This window comes from Sus scrofa, chromosome 1 (genome assembly GCF_054392235.1).
Source record: "Sus scrofa isolate SSC_HxYL_T2T_F1_AM1 chromosome 1, Sscrofa_HxYL_maternal_Yorkshire_Landrace_v2.0, whole genome shotgun sequence".
NCBI classification, from domain to species: Eukaryota; Metazoa; Chordata; class Mammalia; order Artiodactyla; family Suidae; genus Sus; species Sus scrofa.
The window spans coordinates 139,248,425-139,258,242 of NC_139383.1; positions in this window are offsets into that span (position 1 = coordinate 139,248,425).

A 9,818-nucleotide genomic window follows, 5' to 3' on the forward strand; every position below is an offset into this window, starting at 1 on the left:
AAAGGGGATGAAATTGAATGGTAGTGCGTAACTAACAACCATGTGAACCGATCACATGGGCACTCTAAAGCTAAAAGAGACAGTCAGGATGTATCACATTGGGCTGAAATGGCCAGACCTTTATTGCTCTGCCTCCATCATTCATTATATGGGAAGGCTATGACCTTGGGCAGGGGGTCTTTCTGCAGCTTAGCCAGATGTTGAAGTGTCTGAAAGCTAAAGGTCTGGAGGAGGTATCTCTGTGTCCTGGAGGATATATCTGTGTCCATCCAGAAACGGAGGCACAGAGAGTTTCCCAAGGTTACACAGTTGGAACCAGTATGACTCCAGAGTGGTGCTCTTAACTGCCATGAGCAATTTGGTGCCTTTCCCTGGTCTGTAAACAAGCACCTACAGACTGTTTACTCAAAGAAATCAGGGATCAGCACACTGGAAACAATTTTAGTGTAAAATTGATGGAGGGGCAAGATTGTAAAGGTGGTCAGGATGGGGCAATGAGTTCCCATTGTGGCTCTGTGGTAACAAACCCAACTAGTATCCATGAGGATGCTGGTTTGATCCTGGCCTCGATCAGTGGGTTAAGTATCCAACATTGCTGAGGCTGTGGCATAGACTGGCAATTGTATCTTCAATTCGACCCTTAGCATGGAACTTCCATATGATACACCTGTGGCCCTAAAAAGCAAAAACAAATAAACAACAACAACAACAAAAAAGCAAAAAATAAAAGAAGAAGAAAAAAAAAAAGATGTGTTGGGAAGGTAGAAACACTGTAGCTAGATGGGGATAGGGAAGGGAGAATTTTCTAATATGTCTCCAGTGCAGCAGAAGAGAGGGGACTTGAGCAGCTAGCATGCCCTGTCCATTACCTTGGTTGTACTTTCCTGGGAGGCCAGGAGTGGATGACGTTCCAGACTTCACCAGGTTGGCGAAAACATCGCTTAACAGCCTCAAATCCAGCTGCTCTGAAGCCGCTATTCTCCAAGCACTCCCACCCCCAATCCAGAAAGTGTGTTCCTCCTGGGTAGAGGGTATACTCTGTCACTGACACACAAATATTCTTTTTTTTTTCTTTAGGGCCCCACCCTCAGCACATGGAAGTTCCCAGGCTAGGGGTCAAATTGGAGCCTCTGCCACAGCCGTAGCAATGCCAGATTTGAGCTGCATCTGCAACATATACCACAGCTCAGGGCAATGCTGGATCCTTAACCAACTGAGCGAGGCCAGAGATCAAACCTGCCTCCTCATGGGTACTACTCAGATTTGTTTCTGCCGCACCAGGAGAGGAACTCCCAAATACTCTTGGAAAACATACTTTTCATAGTAAGTTGTTGGCCAGTCTTTTTTTTTTTTTTTTTTTTTTTTTTTTTTCCTTTTTGTCCACCCCCAAGCATATGGAATTCCCAAGCCAAGGATCAGATCCTAGCCCCAGTTGTACCTGCACCACAGCTGCGGCACTGATCCTGTAGCACTGTAGCGGGAACTCCAAGTTGTTGGTCGATCTTATAAATAATCCTCTCTGTCTTTGGTTAGTAGGAACTTGTTCACCAGAGCCTGAGCACTTTTCAGTAATGAACTGGGCAGCCAGACTTCAAGGAGAAGGGATGGCAGGCTGTGGACTCTGAGCTCAAGGTTGTCCTCACCTTAACACCATGCCTTTCCTGCATGACCCTAACTCTTTCTCCCTCTTTCTCCTACTTCTTTACCTTGGACTGGATGACTCTTTTAGACTAAAATCATTCCCTAATGCCCCATTGTGTGCATGGAATCATATTTTCCTACCCACTCCTCTCTTGCACTTCTATGGTTCCTAGTATGACAACTAGGAGATGGCATGCTAAAACTCCTTTGCTGTGTTGTGCTTTTGGGTTTTTTGTTTGTTTGCTTGTTTTTTTGAAGAGGAAGAAGAAGGAGAAGAGTGGGGAAAAGAGGATGGAAAAAAAGAGGAAAAGGTGAAATTAAAAGGAAAGGAAGACCGCAAACTACTGCTGTGTTGAGGGCAGAGCTTAAAGTCAAGTTTTCTTTCAGTTTTTCCTCTAGGCTCTTTTTTCACTCCACAAATGTTTTTGTGACTCCAACAAGTGCCATGCCTTTTTAGATTCTGTTCCTTTGAGTAAGGAATAATTTAATGCATTGGGGGAGTGTGGGGCATATTTCAGTCACTATTACTATTTCTCAGATCTTTTGAATTTACTTTTTTCTTCTTCTTTATGGCTGCACCTGCGTCATATGGAATTTCCCAGGCTAGGTGTAGAATTGGAGCTGCAGCTGCCTACCTGCACCACAGCCACAGCAACACCAGATCCAAGCTGAATCTGCCACAGCTTGAGTCAACACTGGATCCCTAACTCTCTGAGAGAGGCCAGGGATGGAACCTACATCCTCATGGAGACTAGGTCATGTTCTTAACCTGCTAAGCCACCATGGGAACATCTGAATTTACTTTTTAAGTGCAAAGTTAATATACGCCCACTGTAAATAAGAAATACAAATACCAAGTGCATAAAGTAAAAAGATAGGTAGCCTTCATCCTCATACCCCTTCCCTCCATATCTCATTTGATAAGAATAACTAGGGTCTAATCGGAGCTACAGCTGCCGGCCTACACCACAGCCACAGCAACACCAGATCCGAGCTGCATCTGTGACCTACACCACAGCTCACGGCAATGCCAGATCCTTAACCCACTGAGTGAGGCCAGGGATTGAACCCACATCCTCATAGTTACTAGTTGGGTTCATTTCCGATGTGCTGTAACAGGAACTCCAAGAATAACTTTTATGACCTCTTGTGTATATTGTTCCAGATCTTTTGGAGAACATATGTAAACACACCCCCAAACCTGGGTTTTCTTGTGTTTAATTGTTCCTTCCTGGTGAGTGAGATCTGATTTTAAGACGTTGTAGGCTCAGGGAGTTCCTGCTGTGGCACAGTGGGTTAAGAACCTAACTGCATAGGCTCAGGTCACTGCAGAGGTACAGGTTCAATCCTCGGCCTGTTGCAGTGGGTTAAGGATCTAGCATTGCTGTAGCTGTGGCTTAGATTCAGTCCCTGGCCCAGCAACTTCCATGTGCTGCAGGTGCAGCCAAAAAAAAAAAAAAAAAAAAAAAAGCCCTCTTTCTGGCCTTTCTCAGTATAGCTCCATGTTTCACAACCTTTTGTTCTTCTCAGCACATACAAGTGATGCTGTCTGTCTTTGATACACACATACCCTGAACTGTCCTCAATACTCAAAAAAATGCACTCAAGAAAAGCATGTCAGAATACCAGGGAGTGAAAGGGTTGTTACCATAGGAATAACCTTATATCTTTAAAATTATAGGTTAATTATTTGCCAACTTCGTCTTTTTCTTTTTTTGCTTTTCAGTGACACACCTGCAGTGTATGGAAGTTCCCAAGCTACGAGTTGAATTGGAGCTACAGCTGCCAGCCTATGCCACAGCCACAGCAATGCCAGATCCAAGCCATGTCTGTGACCTACACCACAGCTCACAGCAATGCTGAATTCTTAACCTGCTGAGCAAATCCAGAGATCAAACTTGCATCCTCACGGATACTAGTAGGGTTCCTAACCCACTGAGTCATGACAGGAACTCCTGCTTTTTTTTTTTTTTTTTTTTTTTTTGCCACACCTGCAGTATGTGGAAGTTCCCAGGCCAGGGATCGGATCCTTGCCACAGCAGCTACCCAAGCCTCTACAGTGACAATGTTGGATCCTTAACCCTCTGTGCTGCAAGAGAACCCCTATTTGCCAGTTTTGAATTTTAGTATGATTCATTACTTGTTGCTTGAGGCCTATAACACAATGGATGTAACACTCAGAACCACTAATTAAGTGAATCCCATAACTTAATTCATTTATCAAAAGCCAAACTTGTGGCTTATTTAGCAGCACAAGACTTCCTACTTTATTCATGTGTCAGATATTCAATCAAGCACCTGCTCTGTGCTAGGCACTGAGGAAATGAAGGTGACAAGACACCATCCCTGCTTACAGCCTAGTGCAGTGGTTCTTGAACTTTACTGAAAAGCACCTAATCTCTTATTAAAATGCAGGGTCTAATTCAGGAGGTGAAGCCAAGGAGTTTATACTTCATTTTTTAAATTTTTAAATTTTTTTTCTTTTTTGGCTACCCTGTGGAATATGGAGGATTCTTAACCTAGTGAGCCAGGCCAGAGATCGAACCTGTGTTCCAGCACTCCCAAGAAGCCAAGGATCCCATTGCACCACAGCAGGAGCTCCGGAATTTGCATTTTAAACAGATATCCATGGTAGTTTTCTCAAGGGTATGGGATGGTCTCATTTTGAAAAACTCTAGTCTGGACACAGAGAAGCCCAAAAGTCCGATTAGCTGTTCAGGATTAGGGACCCTTTTCTAACCCTGATGTTTTCTGAAATAAGCAGCACATATGTATTATCTTGTGCTGAGTGACCCTCTGAGAATGGCTCAGGAAGATTCAAAATGCAGAAGAATTCAGGCTTTTATGAACAAGTTGTCTGTCAATATGTAGGAGTCATCAGAAGATTCCAAGTCATTAACCTATTCACTTGGCAAATATTTACTGAGTGCCTACTTTATCCCAGGTACTGAGGGACATTCCCTTCTGTCCAAAGCTCCTCCTCTGCCCTATATTCTACTGCTTGTACTTCTAGGGCTGCACCGTGGCATATAGAAGTTCCCAGGCTAAAGGTGGAATTGGAGCTCCAGCTGCAGGCCTATGCCACAGCCACAGCAATGCCAGATCTGAGCCGCATCTGCAACCTATGGTGAAGCTCATGGCAACACCAGGTCCTTAACCCACTAAGCAGGGTTAGGGATCAAACATGCATCCTTGGAGTACCTGTTGTGGCACAGTGGTTAATGAACCTAAATAGGAACTGTGGGGTTGCAGTTTGATCCCTGGCCTTGCTCAGTGGGTTAAGGATCCAGCGTTGCTGTGAGCTGTGGTGTAGGTTGCAGACGAGGCTCGGATCCTGAGTTGCTGTGGTTCTGGCGTAGGCTGGCGGCTACAGCTCTGATTCAACCCCTAGCCTGGGAACCTCCATATGCCACGGGAAGCAGCCCTAGAAAAGGCAAAAAAAGCCAAAAAAAAAAAAAAAAAAAAACCAAAACAAACAACCCCCCCCAAAAAAACCCTGCATCCTTATGGATACTAGTCAGGTTCTTAATCCACTGAGCCACAATGAGAATTCCCAGATCCTTCCCTTTAACACATCCCTTGTCTGAAAATTAAAAATTCTTTGACTTTGTGTCTCCTCCTGCTATCATGTTCTGTTTTCTTTCCTACAACCCCATTAGTTAGGATGCTTTTGCCTGCATGTGACAGAAAACTCAACATGTATTTTGCATAAACAAAAGCACCTATTGGCTCCTGTGACTGAAAAGTCAAGAAGCATGTCTGGCTTTAGGATAATCTTGAGGAAGCAGCTCACATGGGGTCAGAAAGAGGCTCATCCCTTTGTGTTCTTGGCTCTGCCTTGATCCTTGGTGTCCCACTCCATTCACACCCTGGCAGTTTTAGGCTCTCTCCTAAATGTTGTAAAATGGCTCATATTGTCCCACCACATTATCCAGGAAATGTCACAGAGGATCTCACTGAGGAACCTCCAGTGAAGAGAGGGGGAAATATTTCTTTCTAGGAGGCCCCAGTACTTCTTTACACTGACTGGATTAGTTGTCAATCCCTGGGGCCAAGGAATGGGCTGTGCTGATTGGATTGAGCCAATTAGAGCAATCCTTGGAGCTGGATTTGAAGTTAATCCCAACCAAATCATGTGGCTGAGGGTGGGGCAAGATTGGGTTTTCCAAACAATGTTCAGGGAAGCAGTACTGGAAGGAGAGGAAATGCTGCTTAGCAACTCATAACAGGACTCACTGTGAAAACCAGGCTTCTGAAAGTAGAGGCCATGGTCAGGATTGAACTCTCTCATCTTCCACTTATTCCTTTCTTTTCGCCATCCCTGGGGCCAAGGATCAAACCCATGCCACAGCAGCGACCCAAGCCACTGCAGAGACAACGCTGGATCCTTTTTCTCTCTCTTTTTTTTTTTTAATTTAGAGAAGCCCTTTCAGTATTTCTTTTAGAATGGGTTTAGTATTGCTGTACTCTTTTAGCTTTTGTTTGTTGGAGAAATTCTTTATTTCTCCTTCTATTTTAAATTATATTCTTGCTGGATAGAGTATTCTAGGCTGCAAATTTTTTTCCTTTCAGCACTTTAAATATGTCTTGCCACTCCCTTCTGGCCTGTAGTGTTTCTGTAGAGAAATCAGCTGATAGCCTTATGGGAGTTCCCTTATAATTAATGCTTTGCTTTTCTCTTGATGCCTAGAATCCTCTCTTTATCTTTAACTTTTCCATTTTTATTATAATACGTCCTGGTGTGGGCCTGTTTGGGTTCAGCTTTTTTGGGGCCCTTTGTGCTTCCTGTATCTTGATATAAGTATGCTTTAGATTTGGAAAGTTTCCAGCCATAATTTCTTCAAATATATTTTTCAGTCCCCTTTTCTTCTTCTTTTCCTTCTGGAATTCCTTTATGCATAGATTGGCCTGCTTTATGTTATCCCATAGGTCTCTTATATTGCTTTCATGTTTTTTCATTTGGTTTTCTGTCTGCTGTCCTGATTGGGTGATTTCCATTATCTTATTTTCCACATCACTAATTCGTTCCTCTGCATTATTCATTCTGTTCTTTATTGCCTTAAGCTCAGTTTGTCTCTGCAAATGAATTTTCTAGTTTTTCTTGGCTCCTCCTTATATTTTATAGTGCCTTTCTATTTTTTTATTTTTATTTATTTATTTATTTATTTTGTCTTTTTGCCATTTCTTGGGCCACTCTCGTGGCATATGGAGGTTCCTAGGCTAGGGGTCGAATCGGAGCTGTAGCCGCCAGCCTATGCCAGAGCCACAGCAATGTGGGATCTGAGCCACGTCTACAACCTACACCACGGTTCACGGCAATGCCAGATCCTCAACCCACTGAGCAAGGCCAGGGACCAAACCCCCAACCTCAGGGTTCCTAGTAGGATTCGTTAACCACTGAGCCACGATGGGAACTCCTCTAGTTCCTTTCTAAAGGAATCTGCATTACTGTTAATATCCTCTCCTAATTCCTTTAGTATTTTCAATACCTCCCTTTTGAACTCAATGTCTGTCAGACTGCAGAGGTCTGTTTCATTGTTGTCTGCTTTAGGTGAATTCTCCTGTTCCTTTAACTGGGAATGGTTTCTGTGCTTCTTCATCTTGCTTGTGTTTTTCTTTTTCTGTGAGTTTGGGGAAGCCAAACTGTAGTCTTGTAAGGCTATTTCTATGCAAGATCACATCTTTGTATTTTTTTTGGGGGGGGTTACTATTTATTTTTGGTGCGGGAGTTTGAATACTTGCTGTTTCTTTCTTCGGGTGTGAGCAGGCTGTTTTCCCCAGGATGCTCAGTGTGTTTTCAGTGAGAAGGAGGCAGTGGGTAGGGCCAGCAGTCAGTGCCTGATTTTTGGGCTCTCAACAGCAGCAAGGACCTGCAGGAAGGTAGCACAGGTTACTCCTAGCTGCAGGGCCCTGGGAAGTGGTAATAAGCTCTAGGCAGATCGTCAAGGTGACCAGAGCATTTGACAGTAGCAACAGCAGGGTGTGTGAGTCCCCAGGGGAATGAGAGCAACAATAGCTTGTGTTTGATTGCAATGCCCTCCTCTGAGGTGATTGGAACCTCCGGTGGTGCCTGTTCAGGGACCCCTAGTGGGAGCAGGCCATGACTATCTCTAGAGTCAGTGATAACTGCGGTGGTTTGCCCCCCGCCACCTGTAGACCGTATATGAAGAAACCCATCTCACTTAGCCCACACAGGAGGTGTTGTAAAGGGTGCTCCTAGTTGCAGGATCCTGGAAAGTGACAGGGATCAGGTGTGTGAGTACTGCCCGGAACAACGTTGGATCCTTAACCCCTAACCTGCTGCTGCACCACAGGAGAACTCCTTCTATTTATACTTTAGCCTTGATCCTTGTTCAAAAATTGCCCTGCACACTCACATCATTAATTACTACCAAATCCATTATTCTTTCCCTGTTCTTACCCTGCTGAACTTCTCTGTGTCATTTGACACTGTTGACTCCTTCTCCTCTCTCTTGACTGCCTTGACTTAATGTGATGCCACTTTGTCTAGGTTCTACTCCTGTCTCTCTGGCCACTCTTTCTCAGGCTTCTTCAGTTTCTTCTTCCTCAACATTCTTTCACTCACTTAAATGCTGGTTTTTCATTTTAGGTCCTTTTCTCTTGTCAACTCACAAACTCTATTGTATCCAGCCCCTTGCCCAGCATAATATCTGCAACATATTCGCACTCAAACAATATACTGAATGAATGAACTAATGAATGGGTATTCACTTGGGTTGGCACTCCACTCTTCTCATGTAATTCCCAAGAGTGTAAAATCAGCTGATTCTGTTCTCAAGGTCTCTAGACAGGTCAGCAGACTTACTGTGCACCCCCTCCCAGATATACCACAAGTACCTTGGATTAACATGTATACTAACCTCCTTATCCTTATCTCTAAACTAATTGCTCCTCTTTTACTCACTCTGCTAATTGATGGGATTGTGGTCCATTCAGTTATCCAACCTGCTCCCTGTTATGTTTCTCAAATCTCCCTTAAACACTTCCTAAGTCTTCTGATTCTGCCATTCTCCTGTCTTTATTTCTTTTTTTTTTTTTATTTGGCCGTGCCTACAGCATGCAGTTCTGTGGGCCTGAACCACAGTAGTGACAATGCCAAATCCTTAACTCAATGCACTACGAGGCAAACTCCTCTTCCTTCTTCTTCTTCTTTTTTTTTTTTTTAGGGCTGCACCTGAGGCATATGTAAGTTCCCGGCTAGGGTCTAATTGGAGCTGCAGCTACACCACAGTCACAGCAAAACGGGATCCAAGCTGCATCTATGACCTACACCATAGCACACAGCAATGCCGGATCCTTAATCCACTGAGGCCAGGGATGGAACCCACATCCTCACAGATACTAGTTGGGTTCGTAACTAACAAGTATTGATAAGAAAGTGGAAAAATTGGAAAATTTATGCATTGCTAGGGGAAATGTAAAATGGTACAGTCACTATAGATGATGGTATGGTGATTACTCAAATTAGTAAACATGGAATTACTGTATGAGCAAGCCAGTCCACTTTTGGGTTTATACCCAAAATAAGTGAAAGCAGAAATTTGAACAAATATCTGTACACCCATATTCAGAGCAGTATTTTTTTGTCTGTTTGGTTTTTTGTTTTGGAGGGGTTTTTTTGGGTGTGTCCGAGGTATGCAAAAGTTCCCAGGCAGGAATTAAATTTGTGCACAGCAGTGAACTGAGACACAGCAATGACAATGCCAGATCCTTAACCCACTGAGCCCACCAGGGCACTCCCATAGTAGCATTTATTTACAGTTTCTAAAGGTGAAAACAACACAAGTATCCACAAATAATGAATGGATAGGGAGTTCCCATTGTGGCTCAATGGGTTACAAACTTGACTAGTATCCATGAGGATGTGGGTTCAAGCCCTGACCTCACTCAGTGGCTTAAAGGATCTGGTGGTGTTGTCAGGAGCTGCGATGTAGGTTGCAGACATTGCTGGACCCAGCGTTGCTGTGGCTTTAGCATAGGCCAGCAGCTGCAGCTCTGGTTTGGCCCCTAGCCTAGGAACTTACATAAGCCACAGGTGCAGCCCTAAAAAGAAAAAAAAAAAAAATGAACGGATAAACAAAATGCAGTATATACATACAATCGATTATTATTCAGCCTTGAAAAGAAAGGAAATTCTTTTTTTTTTTTTTTTTTTT